This window comes from Fukomys damarensis, unplaced genomic scaffold, assembly GCF_012274545.1.
Source record: "Fukomys damarensis isolate Sample0158 unplaced genomic scaffold, DMR_v1.0_HiC HiC_scaffold_39, whole genome shotgun sequence".
In the NCBI taxonomy this organism is placed as follows: domain Eukaryota; kingdom Metazoa; phylum Chordata; class Mammalia; order Rodentia; family Bathyergidae; genus Fukomys; species Fukomys damarensis.
Window position 1 is genome coordinate 65,104,276 of NW_022900951.1, and position 21,185 is coordinate 65,125,460.

Below are 21,185 nucleotides of genomic sequence, written 5' to 3' on the forward strand. Positions count from 1 at the left end.
CTCTCTCTCTCTCTCTCTCTCACTCTTTCTCTGAGGATTCTAACTAATGTTGAAAAAGGAATTACACATACTCATATTCAGGCTTTTCAAGTCTGATGCACAGTTATATTAAAACAGTCCAGGTGGGGCCCTCATATTCCGTGTCCCCTGGGCAATTTATTCCATTCCTTTCTGCTGGTCAGTGCATATTGTTTACTGAGTAAGGTTTGTTTTGTCGCTCCTCTCTAGGAAGAGCAAGAGTGGGGTAACATGGGGTGGGGTGGGAAGACAGATGTGTGCCTCTGATTAACCTTTCAGCGCCTTGGTTATAGCAGCTGTATTTCAGGTGAAATCTGTTTTACAATAGAGTAGTTTTGCATTTTTAAGAACTTCTATAGCGTTTCTAAATGTCTACGGTGTTTTACTACAAGCTGTACACAATATTTGTGAGATAATTTGTATCTAATCGACCACTCCACATTATTATTGCTATTATTATTCCGTCATTGAGCTGATGGTTTTTTAATTGCTTAGAATAGGAGGGGGCTGGGAAGAAGGAGAGAAATGCCTACCCACCTTCAAATCTGTATGAAGAGGAGAGGCTGTAGTGGAGAGAGTTGTTGATGAGAATATCGGTTATTCCCCCACCCCCATCCCGGGAGTGGAGTGCCTAGGATGGGCAGAATAGTCAACCTGATTAGGTTTGCAAACTAGCAAGAAGTAGGAGCGGCTTCTTGGAGCTTTCTGCCCTATGTTCTCGAACTGCAGAGCCCCTAAGGCTACCACAGCTTAGATCCCTGTGTCTGAAGATTTCGCTGTGGCGCCTAGCAAAAAGAGATGGTCTGAGCGACCAGAAATGTTTTACACGGGGGTCCTGGATCCCTGCTTGAGGATCTATACACTGGCCTCCAGTCTAGCCAGATCGACCGCCTTCAGGACCCCATCTCGGCTCTCCCGGCGAAAGACTTTGTCTTCATAAGGGATTGCATTCGCTTGAGACCACGACCGGGAGAAGCTAAAGCCTGACCGCGCCAGCGCCTCCCAATTCAATTCACCTCCAGTTTACAGCCCGCTCTCTGTGAGATACCCTCAGGGAAGGGTGGTCTGGAAGTGAGCGGACAGGCACTCCGTTCTGTGCAGAACGTCAATGAAATGATTGGCAAAGTTCGCGGGGATTTTAGTCCAGCCAGTACCCCTTGTCTCTAGTGTATATACCGCTTTCTGTGAGTGCGCTCGTCCTTTTGATTCTGACAAGTACAACTGACGGAAGCCCAAGAGAACATCCATCAAGCTAGCCAGCGCCCGGGGCACTGGGTTCCAGCTTTTTTATCTCTTGGTGCGTTAAGTGTCTGTGAGTGTGAGCCTACGTGCGCGTGCAAACGTGTGTGTAGATAGTTATGTGTATCGTATTACTGTATACAAAAAAAAAAACCCTACAAAAATTCGCTAGGTTATGTAGAGATCCCAAAAATACACAGTTGCTGTGGCTTTATTGTTATCGCTTCACAGGTGCTCCTGACTCCCAAGGAGCACACGTGTGCTGGGCGGTCAATAATGCCACAGCCAGTTGCCGCCGGCTGTACTTGGCTGGGGTCTCCCCTCTCCTAGCTTGTCGACGAATTGGCCTCTGGGAGTAGCAGCAGTAGACAAAGCTTCAAACTACCTAAGGACCAGAAAGCCATGGGCCCTTGTCAGAAGGCAGGATAGTACGATGGGCAGCCAGGCCTCTGGTTCAGCACACTGTGTTTCCCCAGCTGCAGGTCGAAAGCATTTATTAATTCATATCCCGGACCCTTTTACACTTTTTGTCAAGCTTTTTCGTTCTGTAGGTAATTAGATTTTAGTTCTGGGATTGAATTTTTCATATTGAATTCATTTATCAGAAACTGTGTTTTTGATTTTGTTTCTATGTAGTTTTTTCTTTGCAGTTAAATGCTAGGGTCAAACCTAAGTTAACCCAAATATTTCAGCCGACTTTATAATTGTACAGTTTTGTATATTAAATGTTTTTGAAGTTATTAATTTAAACAGATCATTTAGTTTATTCATTTAGTAACTGATGTATAATAAACGCTATTTTCATTAAGAGTTGCTTTTACAACTATTTTATTCAAATTGCCTATTGCCGGTGCCGATTATTTATTTTCAATAAATTCAGCATTGTGTTTAAGAGGAAGTTCTTTCAAAGATAAGTAGGTGTCAAAAAGAACACAATTTGCAGTAATGTTGGATGTGAACAGTTTTAGTCAAGGGGTTTATATTTACACAATATTTTATTGTTGTAAAAATTTAAAAGGTTTAAATAAAACATTTTTCAAAAAATTGATCTATTTTATTCTCCTGGCCTTATTGTGTGCGGTGTGAAGTGGAGCATTTAAGCAGAGTCATGTTCTGGTTGAACAGCACTCTGATTTGCTTCGGGTTAGAAATTCTTAATCTTGTTTTGATTCTTGCTTTTCTTCCTCTGACTTTTTGGGCTTTCAGCTCAGCTCTGAAATACACTGGCACACACAAGGAGAGCTGTTCTTGAGTCCATATCCATGATCAACCACACATAAACACTGAATGGCTGGAAACTGTGTGGGGAACAGTAGGATCCAGTTTTATTTCAGGAGATGAAATTTTATCAAAGGTTACTGAAAAAAGAGTAGTATTTCAGCTAGCATTCTTCTCACCTGTCACTCTTGAACTGGACTCAGGACTTTCTGAGGTTTCCATTTTCCATCGGTTCACCCAACCTTCTTCCTATGTACTCCTGCGGGGTGGCCTTCTGGTGAACCCCCATTCTCCTGAAGAGGAATTGGAAGATAATTTTATGTAAGCATGTTTTTCTTCTTAAGTCTTTCCCTGGGCCAAGATATCTGAATATACTTTGTTTTACCCAAGGAGGCTGAATTCTATCCCTCCCTATCTGAGTTTGGGGCAAAAGCAAAAGATTACATGGAACAATTTGTGAGACATTTAGATTTATTGCACTCCACTTCTCACTCCTACAAATAATTTCAACTACATTATTTGATTTCACAAGACTCCAAAAAACAGGAGACTGTTCCTTGAGTTGGTACCTGAAGAACAATTTCTCATATGTGAAGCAGTCAGTTATAAGCTTTTGTTTGTACAAGCATGCAAGCATTCCTTATTTAACCTTTTTATTAGATACATGAAACAACAAACAGGAAAGTTAACTATAATTTTCCAGATGTAAATACCTCCTCAATGCATACTATGAAATAGGTGTTTTTTGTTAGGCAAAACAAACTTATTTAATAAATTTAACAGGTAATAATTATCACATGTAGTGTTTTGATTTTTCAGTTTGCCTAATCATGTACAACAGCATGATGCACTACACACATATGCACATTGTGCATGAAATATCCAACATATACTGTGAATGTTTGTAGGTTTATCTCCTTTCATAAGTAATGCTGATTTTTTTTTGTACTACTGATTTAACCCAGGGCTTTTACACAGAGCTACATCCCCAACCCTTTTTAAGTATTTTTATTTCAAGACAGAGAGTTGAAAAGTCCCTAAGTTGCCAAAGCTGTGATCCTACTTGTGGTCTTTCTATCTTAGTTTTCCAAAATGCTGGGATTATTAAATTTATAGAGATGTATCTATAACCACAAAATCCATATTAGTAAGTCTGCTGCTTCTCTTTTGTTCCATACCAACTAACCTCTCACCCATGATATATCTTTAGAAATTTGAATTAAGATTACAGTTTTTCTGTTCACAGAAAATAACTTACAGTGAATCTTGAACTTTTTTATTGAGTTTATTGGTACATTCTAGGTATACAGCACAGTTACATTCATCACTGGGATCTTATACCTTTACATGACAGGTCTTGATGTTTGTAAATGGGAAGGAGAGGAGGGGGTGAAGGGAGGGCAGGGACAAGGGTAAAAATGAGAATCTTGAACTTCTTAATGGAGACACAAGCAAATATTTCAGTACACGTTTGTGCACATATATAGATGATTGATAGATCAATAGACACATCATTATTTGGCAGAGGTTTACATATATATATATATATATACACACACACACACACACACACACATATACCTGTTTATATTTTGTATATGTTTATCAAGCATGATTACTTTATTGCTTTTCTTTTTCCTAAAATAAATCTAAAGTCTAGACAGCCTTTATGATAATATCCTTATCAGTCTTTTTGTATCATGCATATAATATTCTCATTAAATATCAGATATCATTGATGCTTCTGCCTGGGCCTTTGCTTGTTTGAGGTTGATGCTGTTCTTGCTCCCAACTAAAGCCTTTGTAGGGGAGGCACCTTTGCCCTTGACTTCTCTCAGCATATCACTACAGTAGTTCTCTCTCATAAAATAATAAACGAGGGGTTCTAAAAACAGGGAGATAGATCCTTTACAACTGGGGGAAGAATCAACGATGGAGAAGGGGGGACAGAGTGGAGGGGAAGGGGGAGTTAAAAAACGAATGTAATCATTATGTACTGTAGACATATACTACTAAAAAGACCAATAATAATCATATCTAATAGGATGAAAGCAAAACAGTTCATTCCCATCAGCAGACGAAAGCAATAAAAAAATCGAGAAGTTGTAGAGGGGTATAGTATATGAAAACAAGTGAGTACACTTATGCTCCACATACATAACCAAAGTAAAATATGTAAATCAGGTGCATATATATGTGTAGACATATACTACTAAAAAGACCAATAATAATCATATCTAATAGGATGAAAGCAAAACAGTTCATTCCCATCAGCAGACGAAAGCAATAAAAAAATCGAGAAGTTGTAGAGGGGTATAGTATATGAAAACAAGTGAGTACACTTATGCTCCACATACATAACCAAAGTAAAATATGTAAATCAGGTGCATATATATGTGTAAAAGAAGAAAAACATTATCCCTGGAAATCAATTTCCTAGAAAGAAAAGGGTGTGGACCCTATTGCCCAAATTAGCATAGGATTTGCATTTGTCTTTAACAAAATAAAACATTGTTCCCAAGAAAACATTTAAAATTCAGGTATTTCCCTTGATTCCAAGTTAGGCTGCTACTGATGCTGTAATGCCTGTAGGTTATAAGTAAAGCATACATTACGGTTTTTACTTAAAATACTTTTTCAGGAAAGAAGAGAAGGGAAGAAGAATAGGAAAACAGCAAGTGGTTAGAGTTTGAAAAGTAGTTTTCCAAAGAGGAAAAAATGTATTTTTCCATCTGTCAGAACTTTAAAGTGACACATGGAATCTCAGAATTGTGAAAATTATTTGTATGACTTAAAAAATCAAACATGTAAGGCTTTCAAAAACCATAAGTGAAAGTGAAAAATAAGCATAAAACAAAATCATTTGGATTACTATAATTCTGTAAATTAAAAGAGTAGACTATTCTTTATATATGCCTTCAGATAGTGATTTAAAAAATAATCTTCCAATGTACTGATTTGCAGTTGTTAATTTGCAAAACATTAAGAAAAACAAATATAAAATATATTTGAAATCGATTGAGATTTTTTAAAAAATTAGATGAAATGAAAATACTTGCTAGTAAGAGCACTATTAATGCAACATTTCCACAATTAGAGGATTATATAAAAACTACAGTCTCAAAAACCAAATTAACTTCTGTGACCTCTAAGAAAGAGGGAAATGAGACGCAGGTATCTGAACTAGTACTCCAGTAAACTAAATCCACAAAATTAAATCTTTCTCCATTCCAGTACAAAAATATGTTAGGTCACTATTCTTTCTTAAATAAATATAAGTACAGAAATTGACACCTACTTACACATTATCTAACTCAGTAGCTTGAACACTGAGTTCTCTTTATAACACTTTGTTACCAAGGGAACTGGCTTATTCAACTACTACAAGGGCCTTATTAGGAGATGGTCTTACCCTCTAAATGAGGAGATATAGAACACATTGCTTTGGGGTTAAACTCAGCAGCATTGAGTCTAAAAAAACAATCCCAAATCATAAACATTCTCCCTTTTCCTTCTTCACCTCACCCCACCCACACAGGCAGCACTAAAGCAGATTGTTCTCAAAGCAGAAAAAAAAGGACTTCATCCCATTTACAAATACTTTAATTATGTCTTTTATCTCTCCAGCTTCCCAACCGCTTCTCAAGTTGTATCCATATTATTCTCGTATATCCAACTGAAAGAAGAATAGAATTCTTTCTAACTCTTACATTATGTATTAAATAGCAAAAACCTAGTTTGAGCGATTACTTCTCCAACTCCAACACACACACACACACACACACACACACACACACACACACACACAAATACTGAGTTGACCGCTTATAAATTTTATCCAGTAAAAAATGTCTCTATCAGATATCACTGTAAGGAAGGGGTCACATAAATACTTTTAATATCAATTGTTTCTCATCTTTCCTAGGTATTTTTCACATCCTGGAAACTCCCTTTATATTATGGCTGATTATCTTTAATATTTGTCTTGAATGGAAAATAGCCAATATTGTCCTTCTGCACACACAGAAAGACTTGCTAGAAAAGTTTGAAAAGTGGTTGTTCATATCTCCTCCCACAGATTAATGTTAAAAAGAAGATGTCCACATAATTTATATTTGGTGAAACGTTTTTTGCTCCTATTCTTCAATTTGTCCAAAGAAATCCATGGACAGATACCTACGTCACCTGAAAAAAAATGTTTGATATCCCATTTTTAAAGCACAGAAAATAGAGGAGCTGTGAATCAGCAACTGTAGATCATTTGGTTTAAAATGGCACATGATTCCTAGCTGCAGAAGCAACCAGCTGATTGGACTCATTGTAAAGAAGAATATTATTTTTCTTAATGTCTTACAATTCAACTAGCATCTACAGAGTTGTTGTATTCATATTTATTAATATAATTTTTATTACAAAACGCATTGTCACAGAATTCTATGAATACATGCATGTAGAAAAGATCAAAATCAAAGTGACAGATCTGTGTCCTGAAAAAATAAACTTAAAAAAGTCAGATTTGTGAGATATATTGGCATAAACATGAGCTGTTTTTGTTAAAGACAGTGTTCAGTAGCCACTCTTAAGAAATGGGGATTGACTTGTTGTCCAGTAAAGAGTAATTCTCTAAGAATTTTATATTATCATACTGAGACGAGCTGAATGTGTTTAATCTAAAATCCTTAATTCTGAACCTTTGATTGAATTGAATGTTTGAAATTCTATATAAACATACTTCCATTAATTTTTCATTTTCCATTTTATTTTCTCTGAGTGGAAAATCCAATTTCCTTCAGATTGTATACCAAAATTCTACCAATACAAATAAATTAAAAATAATTAAAAGAGCTCGAAAGGCAATTTTTAAAGTAACACCTTCATCTCCTCCTGACTTCTCTCACTATCATTGTCTATCACTGCTCCCTGAGTGGGCAGACTTTGCTCTATAGATGATTTTCGCCAGTCTTCTTAGATCAGATCTAAAGAAGTTGCTATACAAGAGACTGTTGGACAAAAAGCCTGCAGAGAATCCTAAGAGCTACACGCTCTCACCTACAATGGATATTCAATGGAAAAGATCATGTCCTGTACAGTAGTTCTTTTATACCCCTTAATGCTCTGCCTGTGCTTGTTCCTGTTTGTGGTCTTCTGTTGAATTAGAAAACATAACTAATTTTATTTTCAATGGATTAAGAATACATTTGAGAAGTGAATATTTTCAAAATTGCTGACTTGAAATTCTTTTATTTATATGAACTTTTTCTGTGTATCAGATTTGCCGGTGCACTACTGTGTTTATGCATAATTTTGCTAATTCATATACTGAAGAATTTAAAGTAAAGACAAGAATACTCTTTTTGATTTATGCACTATCTTTCTTCTGTAGGGATCCCTAAATGCTTTGGAAATAATGTATATACTATACTCTGCAGCAGTCAATATGCAAATCACAAAAAATTAACAGTGCAACCCACACAAAATGACCACACTCAATCTGGGCAAAAAAAAAAAAAGTCATTAATATTAATAGGGGTCCTGTGCGCAGTTGAAAAGCACTATGTGCTATTGGTTTCAATCACTACTATGTAAGTGCATAAAGGTGAAATTGTCTCACATCTCAAAGGAATCGAAGCCTATACTTTAAACGTATGTCATTCAGGCAAAGAAGGAAAAATACAACGAATTCACATATATTGATTATAATATGTTAAATTTATCTTCAGGTGTTTTGTAAAAAAGTATGTCTTTTGGTGACTGAAAGGCTAGAAATATTCAAAAATAACTGTACACTCGAGATGTTATATTTTAAAGAAAAATAATTACAAATATTTGTACTAAACTATTTTTATGGAAAAATCATCAATTTTAAAATTAATCTGCAGTTTCTTCTTATTACACACACACACAAACACATATGATGTTCAGAATCTGGTCTAATTGTTTTAGAAGTAATCGTTGGAACTGTCTGAAATTAATAACCACAATGCCAGTAAACTCCCTATCATCCACATTTCAGGCTGTTTTGTAAAACTGGCCAAGATGTTCAGATAATAGTGGTGGAGCAAGTGTTGATATGTTTTCAATGAATTAAAGTAAAAGGGGGCTCCCAGGAGATATTCATAATTGTTTAGTAGAGAATAATTTACTTTCTGCTCATTTTTATCCCTTTTGACGAAGAGTTAGATGATATAAATGGCAGCTCCTCTTCAGTGAAGGGAGTATGTATAATATAGTCATTATTCCTGCTAATATTCAAGGTATTTTTAAAGTGTCTGAAAAAGACACAACAAAATTCAACTTACTTGCAACAAATCTGTGTATGCACTGGAAAATGTTTGTTACTTTAAATTCTTTGTAGCAGCTCTGACCTTGTTCTATGCCTCTGGCTTTCAGAATTATGCAGCACCAGCTCAAAGCTCAGTGTCAAATTAAGAAACCACAAAAACGGTGCAACATAAATAATAGCTTAAAGCTAATCTCCACTCTTGTGCATGAAAAAATATGAATGTCAAAACGCCGCAGTTTTTCTTGAATAAATATTCTCATATTTTATATTCAAGTTTGTAGAAAAAATAGTGATGGCATTCAGTTTAACAAACATGCATTGAGTGTCTATTATGTACATGACATCTTTGAGGTGGAGTGTGAATAGTATGGAGTAAGAAAACATTGTTTTGGAAGACTAACAATCCCTAGGTTTGACAGGAATGAGACAGACATTCAGCTGTTAATTGAATTATTGCTATTGCCGTTGTGGACATCATTATTCTATATTTTATGGTTACTTTTAAAATGCACACAAACATAACATTACTTTGTGCTTCTTTAATAATGTAGGGCAAAACTTTGAGGATATATTCAAATGTTCGTTGACTTACATATCTAGATTTTATGTCTTTATTTTCAAGTTCTTATCACTGAACTTAGATCTGAATATCTGGAATTCTTTTGTAGAGTGTGTGGAATTTTTTAAAAAAGGAAATAAGATGTGGAAATATATTGCAAGCTTCTAAGAATTACTTCCCATTCATTTCCGCTATTCTTGGAAACTAGGGATAAAGGAGAGGTAACCTGAACAATGTCATCTATTTACCTCCATTTATTTTCAGCTCTTTTTCTATAACTGGAATAGTCTGTCTCACAGTTCTGTATCTAGCAACTAATGTTTGAATTGAGGACGAGGGAAAGCCTTATCAGCAGGTGCTAGGAATCAAACCTCGAAATAAAGAGATTTTATGTGATACGTCCACCTCCACTATGGATTTCATTTTATGAGACTTATTATGTAGCGAAAACACACTAGGCAAATACAATACAGAAAAATACATTTCCATATCAGAAATTCTTATTGGAAAAATTTAAAGGTTTATGACTTAAAACAAGGAAAGAGAATCTTTAGTAGTATCGGTAAGAGCTTTTTGAAACCAAAATTTGCCCAGCTGAAAGCTGGCCTCATTGATATTTGCAACAGTGACTTTCTGTTGGCAAGAAGTGTATAAGTTTATATCTATGAATTGAGCAACGTGTAGGGAAAATGGATTGATGTTAAAAGTGTTACTATTTAATTGGTGTTTTAGAATTATTTTTAAAGTTTCAAGTAACCCATTTCTTTAATGAAAACTCATTAAGCATGGAATGCATTCCATTTTCTTTTTTTCTTTATATATTTTTTACATTTTTGAAATGTGCTCAACAAAGCAAAGCTGGCAGCACTGTTTCAAAATTTCCAATTATATTAAGGCAAAATATACTAAGTGTGAAATATGTTCCCTAGCATTGACAAATTATCAGAGGAAAAAGAAAATCATTCTCAATTGGCCTTCACTAACTTTCTTAACTCAGAGTAATGTGATGCAAGAGCATCCTTATCTTTGAGGAAAAGGATGAAAACATAGGAGACAATCTTAATTCCTATCTAACCCTTCCAGGACAAACTTATTATTGTTATTAGTCATGCTCATCTATGAACAAGGAAAACTGGAGTAAAGTCACATCAGTACAATAGTAAATAGTGCTCCAATGGGATCCTAACTGAATGAATAAATGTCTTTTGGGGTTGGCAAAAGTCAACCCAGATGTATTTATGTTAATATTGTGATGACAATATAATATCATAGTTTTGAAAGATGTTATTGTTGGGGAAACAGATAAAAGGTCCATAGGTATTTTTGCATTATTTATTAAGACTATGAACTTCTATTAGCTCTAGAAAAAATTAATTTAATATAATCAAGACATGGATGGTAGAGCACACTTGTAATCCCAGAAGATCTGAAAACTGAAACTGAAGGATCACAAGTTTCATGTCATCCTGGGGAATTTAGCAAGTTTCTTTCCCAAAATAAAAGTAAACAAACAAACAAACAAAAAAGGCTGCAATTTTAGGTCAGTGCAAAGGCCCTGAGTTCAATCCACAGTACCAAAAACATCTAGGAACAGTTTTAACAACTAGAAAAAGCTGACTCGAATTATTTTCCTATCATTCAATAATTCTCATGCTTCTAAAATTTGATTAGTCATTTAACCTGTTTTTTTTCCACACATTTCTGTTGGCCTGTAAACAGAATCAGTGTGTGAATCAAACCAGCATCTTCTGAGTTCCTTTTGAACTTATGAGAAGATCTTATTTGATACTTATAGACATCTAATCTCATATTCAGACATTAGAAACCATGGCTATCCCCTGGGAAGGATTCCTAATTGACTTGCAGTTTACTCTTTGTTAGGATAACTGCTTACAATTTTACACCTAATTCCATCTCGGGGAATAGCAACTCAGAAAATAGGCAAATAAAAAATAGCACACAGGGGAAAAAGGTTTTATAGATTTTAGAATCATCTTCTGATTCAATAAATGTTTATTGAACACCTATAATATATTGGAGACCTAATTTTGCACTCTAGGAGATTTTTCTGGATTTTAATTTCAGATCTACCTTTAACTAGCTACAGGATATTAAAGAAGTAGTATTATCTGTGCTCCAGTATACTCACCTGTAAAATGGCAATAATAATTGCACTTACTATATTAGTGTTGATTAGTGAAACAGAATTAGTAGAAAATATATACAAATAATGCAAATAAATTTACTAGGTAATTTTATATGATTAAAAGTGGGAGCACCTACAGTAGCCATCTGTGCTATCAGAAGCAAAAAAAAGAAAATAGCAAAGCACCATTGGCATGTTGGAGAGCTGGCGAATACAGCGGTTGCTCAATTCACGAAGGTGGAAGGGACAGAACACGAAGGACTAAAGATGTACCGCCAGTCTGAGGTAGAAAGCCTAGAAGTTCAGTACAAGATTGCCATTGTATTCAGCACTGGAAAGCTGAAGAAAATTGGAGACTTATATTCAGACTAGGGGAAGACCGGAGCTCTCCCAAAATGAGCATATTTCCTTCTGTTGTGATCATACTTATCAAACAGAATTGTTATGAAAATTGCAAGTACAACTCATACACAGTGCTTAGCTTGGCATTTAACTTATAGGGAATGCCCACTTGATATTAGCCTTTATTTCATTCCACTTTTCTAGGATCCATATTATACAGAATATTACAATATTGTTAAAATTTATTTAAATAGAGGCAAGAGGAAGTTTCTTTTCAGCATTGACTACTGCAGGGTTTCACAATATCTTTTTTTTTTCATTGAGTTTATTGGTACATTTTAAGTATACACTGCAGTTATATTTATCTTTGGGATCTTGTACCTTTACATGACAGATCTTGATTCTCATTTTTTTCCCCATTCCCCTACCCTCCCTTCACCACCTACTCCCTTCCCTATTTATAGAGGGTTTTTTGCATTTTTTAATTTTCTCATATTTTTTCTTTTCCCTTATTTCCTTTCCCCTACCCTTCCCACCTCCTCTATATCTTCAGCCCTTTTATTCCTATTTCACATTGTCAGTTATACAATTTGGATCTTATTTACTTTTACTTTTTTTTTACACCAGAGAAGCTATTCGGTATTTACACATTTTACAACATCTTTTTTCCCTACTGCAGCACACATGACAGTTAACATTCATATGAGCTGCACATTCAATGGTCTTCCTATTATTAGTTGTAATTCGCTGGACATTAACTGTAATGCAGGAACTTGAGAGGGATATCATCTAGACAATATAGAAGCTGCACTGATTTATTTATTTTAACAAGGCAAATCCATAAGACATAAACGTTTGTATTGTAATGGCCATAATACACAATAATGCCTTCACATAGCAGTTCACAATTGCTGGCATATAGGTGTGCCCATAGAGTTTTCCAACATAAAGCATCAGCAAGAAACACTGCTATCATCCTTGCTTTAACATTTATAATCACTAATGTGTCTTATACTCCAGAAATTCACACTAGAGAAACTATTCGGTATTTAAAAGGAAAGTGTAAATAAGGACTAAAAGGTATAATAGAAAATGTGATATAGGCAGAAAAGTTGCAAAGGGGAAGGGAAAGTGAAAGTGTTAGGGGAAAAGAAAGAAGGAAATGGAATTAATATGAGAAAATGATGAAATGGAAACAAAGTCTTTGTAGATAGGGAGGGGTGGAGGGGTTGAAGTGAATGCAGGGGAATGGAAGAAAATAAGAACTGAGATGGATTATGTAAAGGTGCAAATTTCCAATGATTACTGTCTTTATATTGTATACCTTAAATGTACCAATAAAATCAATTTAAAAATTGCCTGCAAGGAAAATATTGATAAACATTAAAAAAATAAATTCAAAAGCACCTCCAACGGTAATGTTAGAAATTCCTACAGAGGAAGGTTAAATGGTTCTTCTGTGTTCACCATTACTTAGAAAAAAAGATTCTTATTGGCTTATTTGTGTATCGATTTCCAAATTAGATTCAAGAAGGCTTTGCGAAAATTCTGAAATGTTATATATTCTAGGTTAGAGAAAGCGCAACTGCATAGATCTGACCTTTTCAAGCTTTGTGTAGTGTAATTCAATATCCATCCCCACTCATCCAGTTTACAGTCTCAGTAACCTGTAGAGATAAAGCAGTATGGGCAACCAATCAAAATGCAGAATATTGAAAAGGTTAAAGTCTATGTTTATGAGTCTATTAAATGTTTATAGCCTTTCACAGACTGCACTGGGCATTAAAACTTTTACATCTCATTCTGGCAATAAACATTACATCAATCAAAAAAATAGAAGAAATAATTCTATTCTCAGGGAAAAATTTTAGTGAGAATACAGAATGGCTTAATATATATTAGCTTATTCTCATTACAATATCTGCAAGAAAATGGAATATAATACAAACATAAACCACTTACAATGGTGTATACAAGAATTATTAACAAATTGTATTAAACTCAGTTTAAAAGTTCTGGTACTTAGAGTGAAGATGATTCTTTGGAAGAAGGTGATAAAATTCTGAAAATCCATGAATATATAACTATAAAGGAAGTGACTCCTTTCTAACCTTGCTAGACAAATATTAATAGCCAATTAATAGCCAATTGATTTTCTTTTGGTAAGTAACTTATGTAACAAAATGTGCTATTAATTTTGTTTGTTTTATATTTGATATGTATTATTTGCCTGTATAATATCTTGAATCATCTAGAGCTTCACAGAGTAATTATTATATAAAATAGATTGCTTTTGTGTTATAGTTTAGTACAATGTTAGATTTATAAGTAAAGAAAAATCACCTTTTATCTATCACCCTTATCCAAATTTTAAAAAATTTCTCCTGCAAGGAAAGCTAAAATCCCTTGATGTAAATCACACAGACTACTAGATGTCTGCTGATATGACTTGGATCTAAAATTTCCTCCGACAGGCACATGTGTTGAAGGTGCAGTGCAAAAAACACAAAAGATAGAGGTGGTGTTTTGGACATTGATTGGCTCATGAAGGTTCTAAATTTATTGATAGGCTTGTCCACTGATGGATTCATAATTTGATGCCAATATGAGAAGATTATAAAAATTTGGGAGGCAGCCTTGAAGGTAATGGGTCATGGTGATGTGACCTTGTGGGCTGTATGTTGATCCTGGCTCCCTCCTCCCTGGATCTGCCACTATCTGCTACCAGGCTACTGTGAGGTGATCAGCTTTACTCCACCTTGCCCACCTGTTATGGGCCAGAAACAATGGAGCCTTGCTCATGAATTGAAACTTCTGAAACTGCAAGTCAAAACAAAGCTTTCATTCTTTAAGTTTATTTTGTCATGCTAATGGAAATCTAACTGGCATATTGGCTGAAGTCATAGTAGCCTTGATTAAATATATCAGTGTTATGAGCTTTAAAAGAGAATTTAGTAAATATTCCCAATATTATAACAAATCTTAGCATAAAACACTAATTGAAGACTTCTGTTACAAGAGGGGTTTCTTCTACCAGAGCAAAAGAGACATTTTTAGAATTTTTGAAAACTGATATTTGTTATGAAAAGCCAGAAAAAATACAACAATTTAACATCTACTTTTATAATTATATCATTTTGATAATAATCTTTTCTTTCCCGATTGTGGAAAAGTTGATGTACTGAGCTTCTAAAACATTATAAAACCTAGTGACTAGTGTAAAATTTCATTTGAATGATAATATTTGATCTACTTTTATGTACAAAAATCATTCTTTAACAGATTTAATTTGTTTTCAATAAGCTAAAAACTAAAGTTGAATATAAAATCAAAATGAATTGATGACTCAAAGTGATTTAATTTTATCAAACAATATTTTTACAGAATATTCACAAGTAGAAAACTTCATCCTAATGGAATAATATTCAGCATGCCAAATGAGTAAATAATAAACTTTTCATATTAAATATCTCTAGATTCTTCTGAGAAACACTTTGAAGTTAGTAAAATTCATCTTGGCTTTTATATATAAACTGTTGCATAGTTCAGTTCCTCTTGTCTATCCACACCCCTTAAGATCCTACCATAATTTAACTTTCACTTAAAGCTGTCTTTTATCTCTTGTCACCTGTATTGAAGAATTTATCCCCTCATTGGATCTATGCATTACTAGATCAAATCTACTAGTATTATTGTTCCAAATTTAAAAGAGTATTGCCTAGTCCTTCCTGCTCCTTACCCATAAGCTCACTTTTTTCAATAATTAATGGAATTGCAACAAAGATTCTCATTTTCTTCATACTAATATCCAATGTTTATGAGTGATGTGACTTTAATGGTATCACACTTCATAGTTCTGATGTAACCAACAACAGCTGGAATTATATGATATATAAAATATATATATGATATATGAAATATATGTTATGATAATGTAATATTACTCTAAGTATTTGACATATACTAGTTCATTAATTTTCATAATAAACCTAAGGGATAGGTACTAAAGTTTTCATCTTCATTTTGCAGATGAGGAAACAGATCAGAGAGTCTGTGTAAATTGCCTAAGGTATGAGATAGTAAATGATAGAAGGAGCTTCAAACTTAAATATTTTTCCCTAGAGCCTATGCATTTTTATTAGAATCATTCTCTACATGATATTTACATTCAATTTAGGGAGTAGGTATGTATTTTGATCCCCCCCTTTTGTTTGTACTGGGGATCAAACTCGGGACCTTGTGCTTGTGAGGCAGTTGGTGGAACCACAGCGGTAAATCCCGGGCCTCTGATTCCTTTTATTCCCCTTCTCCTCCCCACCTCCCTCCCTCCCTCTGCCTCTAGAGCTCTTTTCTGCATTTCTTCTTCTAATTCTTCTTCCTCTTCCCCTCCCCCTTCCCCCTCTTTCTTGTCCTTGTCCTCCTCCTCATCCTCTCCTCCTCCTCCTTCTTCCCCTTCATCATTTTTAGTTCATGCTTACAACATATGAGTACATTTACTGCAGGTAGTTGGTACTCATACATGACATATAGTACATGATTTTACATTCCTGCCTCAAAGTCGATCGCTTGGTCCCCTTCACGCTTGCATGAAATTTACCACCCTATTTCCGTTCGTCAATCATTTATTTTGCTCTTTGTATTTTTTTCAGCCCTCTCCTCTCTCTTCAACCCCTCTTTTCATCCCTATTTACAAAAGGTATTTTTATATTTTTCCTTCTTTTCTAGTATTTTTCTTTTCATTTCTTCCTTCCTTTCCACTCCTGCAGACCCCGCTCTCTAGTTGCTCTTTCCTTTTCAACATTTGTTTCCTATTTCACATTGTCTATTATGCATTTTGGTTCTTACTTACACTTTCTGTTTCTTACACTAGAGATATAATATGATATTTACAAGTGTCTGATTTATTTAGCTAAAGGGTACAGTTTCAAGGTGCATCCATTTAGCTATAAATCTCTCAAATATATCTTTATGGCTGAATAGTAAACCATTTTAAATAAAAACCCCATCTTTTTATTTTTATTTATTTAATTTTATTGGTACATTTTAGGTATACATTATAATGACATTCATCATTGGAGATTTGCACCTTTAAATAATATATCTTGATTCTTAATTTTCCGCATTTCCCTGCCCTCCCTTCAATGCCTCCAGCCTTGTTTAGAAAAATTTTGTTTCCATTTTTTTATTGTCAGTTCAATTCCCTTCTTTCCTTTCCCCTAGATCTTCCCCTTCCCCTTCCCCTTTGCTACTTTTCTTCATATTTCAAATTATCCATTATACATTTTGATCCTTATTTACACTTTCAATTTCTCACACCAGAGAAACTATTTGATATTTACATATGTGTGTCCTATTGATTTCACTTGAGTATCACCTCAATGTGCATCCATTTTGCTATAAATGTCTCTAAAGCCATATATTTTTTATTCATTCATTGACTGATGGATATTTGGGTTGTTTCCAATATTTAGCTATTAAAAACCATGTCACTATAAACATAAAATGCATATATCACTGTGCTAAGTTTTAATTCCTACAGAAAGATACCAACAAGAGGAATAGCTGGATCAAATGGGAACTCTAATCCTAGGTTTTTGAGGAATCTCAATGCTGACTTACACAGTGGTTGTAGCTGTGTGCGCTTCAAACAGTAGTGGAGAAGAGTTCCTTTATCCCTCACTTCCCCCTCCCCAGCATGTGTCCTTGGTTGATTGCTTGATATTAGCCATTCTTTCTGGAGTGAAATGGCATTTTAGCATAGCTTTAATTTGTATCACTTGAATGACAAATGATTTTGAACATTTTTTCATGTATTTATTTGCTGCTGTACTTCTTTATCTGAGAAGTTTGGAAAGCCAATTTTTCCACCATCAGTTGTTGAAGAGACCATCTTTTCTCCATTGAAATGGCCCCTTTGTCAAATATAAGGTGACAGCATGAGTTTGGGATTGTTTCTGCATCTTTTAGCCTATTCCATCGACCTGTATATGTCTGGTACCTTGCTGTTTTTATAGCTATAGCTCTGTAGTATATTTTTAAGTTATAGATCATGTTGTTCCCTGGCTTGCCTTTGTTTCCCAGAATTGCATTTGTTATTGTAGGTTTCACTTGGTCCCAAATAAATTTTAGGATTTTTTTCTCTTATTCTGTGATGTATGCTAATGGTGTTTTATTTGGAATTGCATTAAATTTATATATCAATTTTGTAAGTATAGCCATTTTCACTAAATTTATTCTTCTTATCCAAGAACAAGAAATTTTTTTCCATTTTCTGATATCCTCTGTTTTAGTTACTTTTTCCTTATTGCTGAGACAAAACACCCAACAACAAAGTCAAAGGGGAAGGGGTTTATTTGGTGTATGATTTGTAGAGGTTTCAGTACATAATTGGCTGGCTGCAAGTCAGAGATTATAGACATCACAGAAGAGAAACAACTTGGCATACACAAGGTAGCAAAAGGAGCAGTGTCTTTTTGCTCCCTTTATGTTATTCAAACTACCAGGATTAAGGTGATGCCAAATCAATCACTCAGGTGCAACGGTTTAGTAATCACAAGCCCTTAACCCTAGCATTGCACATTCTAGATTCACCCATGTATGACCACATGAGGGGATATCTAGATCCAAAACATAGCATTCACTTACATTTCCTTTTTCAGAGTACTGTAGTTTTCAATGTAGAAGTCTTTTACTTTTTTCATTCTACTGATTCCTAAATATTTCTTTTTTTTTTTTTTTGGTACTGGGGATTGAACTCGGGTCCTTGCGATTGCAAGGCTGGCCACCGAAATGCTGAGCTAAATCCCAGGCCCTAATATTTCATTTTTTGGATGCTATTTTTTTTCATTTTCTATATGGCATCTCTTTATTTTTCTTTTTATTGAGTGTATTGGTACAATCTAGGTACACAATACAGTTACATTCATTACTGGGATCCTATACCTTCACACGACCCATCTTGGTTCTCATTTTTTCCCCTTGTCCCTGCCCTCTCTTGGATGCTAATATAAAAGGTGTTGTTTCCCTTATTTTTCTGTGAGTTTGTTATTTGTGTACAAGCATGCTATTGATTTTTGAGTTTTGAATTTGTGTATAGCTACATCACTGAATTTTGTTATTAAATCTAAGTCTTTTGGTGGAATTTTTGGGGTCTTCTACATAGAGTATCATGTTATCTGCAAATACTGATAATTTAAATTCTTTTCTTGTCCTAATTTCTTTCTCTTTTCTAATTGTTCTTGCTAATTTTTCCACAAATATATTGAGTAAGAGTGGTAAAAGTGTACATTCTTTCCTTGTTCCTAATTTTACAGTGAATGCTTTCAGCTTTTGTTCATTTAATATGATTTCGGCTGTTGGATTGTCATAGATGGTTTTCATCAGATTTAGATAAGGACCATCTTATTCAATTTTCTGTAGTATTTCGATCATGAAGGGTGTTGGATTTTGTCAAATGCTTTCTCTGTATCCATTGAGATGATCATGCAATTTTGTCTTTGGCTCTGTTGAGTTGATGTGATCACATTTATTGATTTGCATATGTTGAACCATCCCTGCATCTTGGGGATGAATCCTACTTCATCATGGTGCTTCTCTTGATTATCTACTACATTCTGTTCACCAATATCTTATTAAGCATTTTTGCATCTGTATTCATTAGAGAGATAGGCCTGTAGATCTCTTTTTTAGTTGGGTCTTTCTCTGGTTTTGTTATCAGGGTATACTTGCTTCTAAAAATGACTTTGAGGGTATTGCTTCACTTTCTATTTCATTAAAGAGTTTGAGGTGAACTGATCTCTAAATTTCTTGTAGAATTCAGAAGTGAAAGCATCAGGACTTCTACTTTTCCTTATTGGTAAATTTTAAATTACATTTTCACATTCTGTTTCTAATACTGGGTTATTTTTTAGAATTTTACTATTTTCTTGTTTCAGCTTTGGCGATTCATATGTATCTAGGAATCTGTCTATTTCTTCTGTGTTTTCCATATTGCTAGCATATAGGTTCTCAGAGTAATTATTGATGATTTTCAATATTTCCACAGGATCAGTTGTGATATCCTTTTTATTCTCAATAGCATAAATTTGAATTTTTTCATTCCTTTTTCTTATCAGTTGGCTAAAGGTTAGTTGAATTTATTTAATCTTTCAAAAACTTACTCTTTGGGCTGGGGATTTAGCTCAGTGATGCCGCTGCCTGCCTCACAAGTACAAGGTCCTGACTTTGATCCCTGGTACCACAATAAACAAATAAAAAACTGATACTCTTCAATCCATTATTTTTTGTATAATTTTATCGGTTTTAATGTATTAATTTCTGCTCTGATCCTTATAATTTCCTGCCTCATATGACCTTTGGGCATAACTTGTTCTCTTTCTAGATGGTTAAATTTCAACATTATGTTCTTTATATGAGATTGTTCTGTTTTCCTGATGTGAGGATTGCTTGATATGAGCTTTCTTTGTAGGATTGTTTTCATTGCTTCCCATAAGCTGTAGTGTGTTTTATGGGTATTATTTAATTGTAGACACTGTTTAATTACTTTTTAAATTTCTTCTGTGATGCATTGGTTGCTCAAGAGGCTATTATTTAACTTCCATATATTTATGGGGTTTTGTGGTTTTTTGCCATTGATTTCCCATTTCATTGCACTATGGTCAGGTAATATTCATGGGATAATTTCAATTCCTTTGCATTTACTTAAGCATGTTCTATGGGCTATTATGTGGTTTCTTTGAAGAACAATCCATGTGCAGCTAAGAATGTGTATTCTGATGTTGTGGGGTGGGACGCTCTGTAGACATGTACTAAGCCCATTTTGTCACAGGTTTCTTTCCATTCTGATATTTTTTTGTTGAATTTTTTTTTATGTGTAGTGAATCTGCCTATTTTTGACAACCAGGTGTTTAGATTCCCCATTACAACTGTGTTAAGGTTTATTAGATTTTTTCATGCCTATTAATATTTGTTTTAAATAATTGGATGCACCAATGTTTGATGCATATATATTTATAATTCCTATTTCTTCTTTTCAAAGTTTTCCCTTAGCGGAACCTTCTTTGTTTCTTTTGATCAGTTTGGTTTGGAGTTCACATTGTTTGCAAATAGAAGACCTACCCCTGCTTTGTTGTTGGTTCCCATAAATTGTTTTCCATCCTTTTTCTTTTAGTCTATGAATTTCTTTTTGAGTCAAATGTGTTTATTGTATGCAGCAAATTTTTAGTTCTTCCTTCTTGATCCATTCTGCCTGTTTGTTTCTTTTGATTGGTGAATTAAAACCATTTACATTGATGGTTATAACTGATATTTATTAGGATATCCTTGACATAATTGTTTTCCTGCTGTTATTTCCTCCTCCTCCTCCTCCTCCTCCTCCTCCT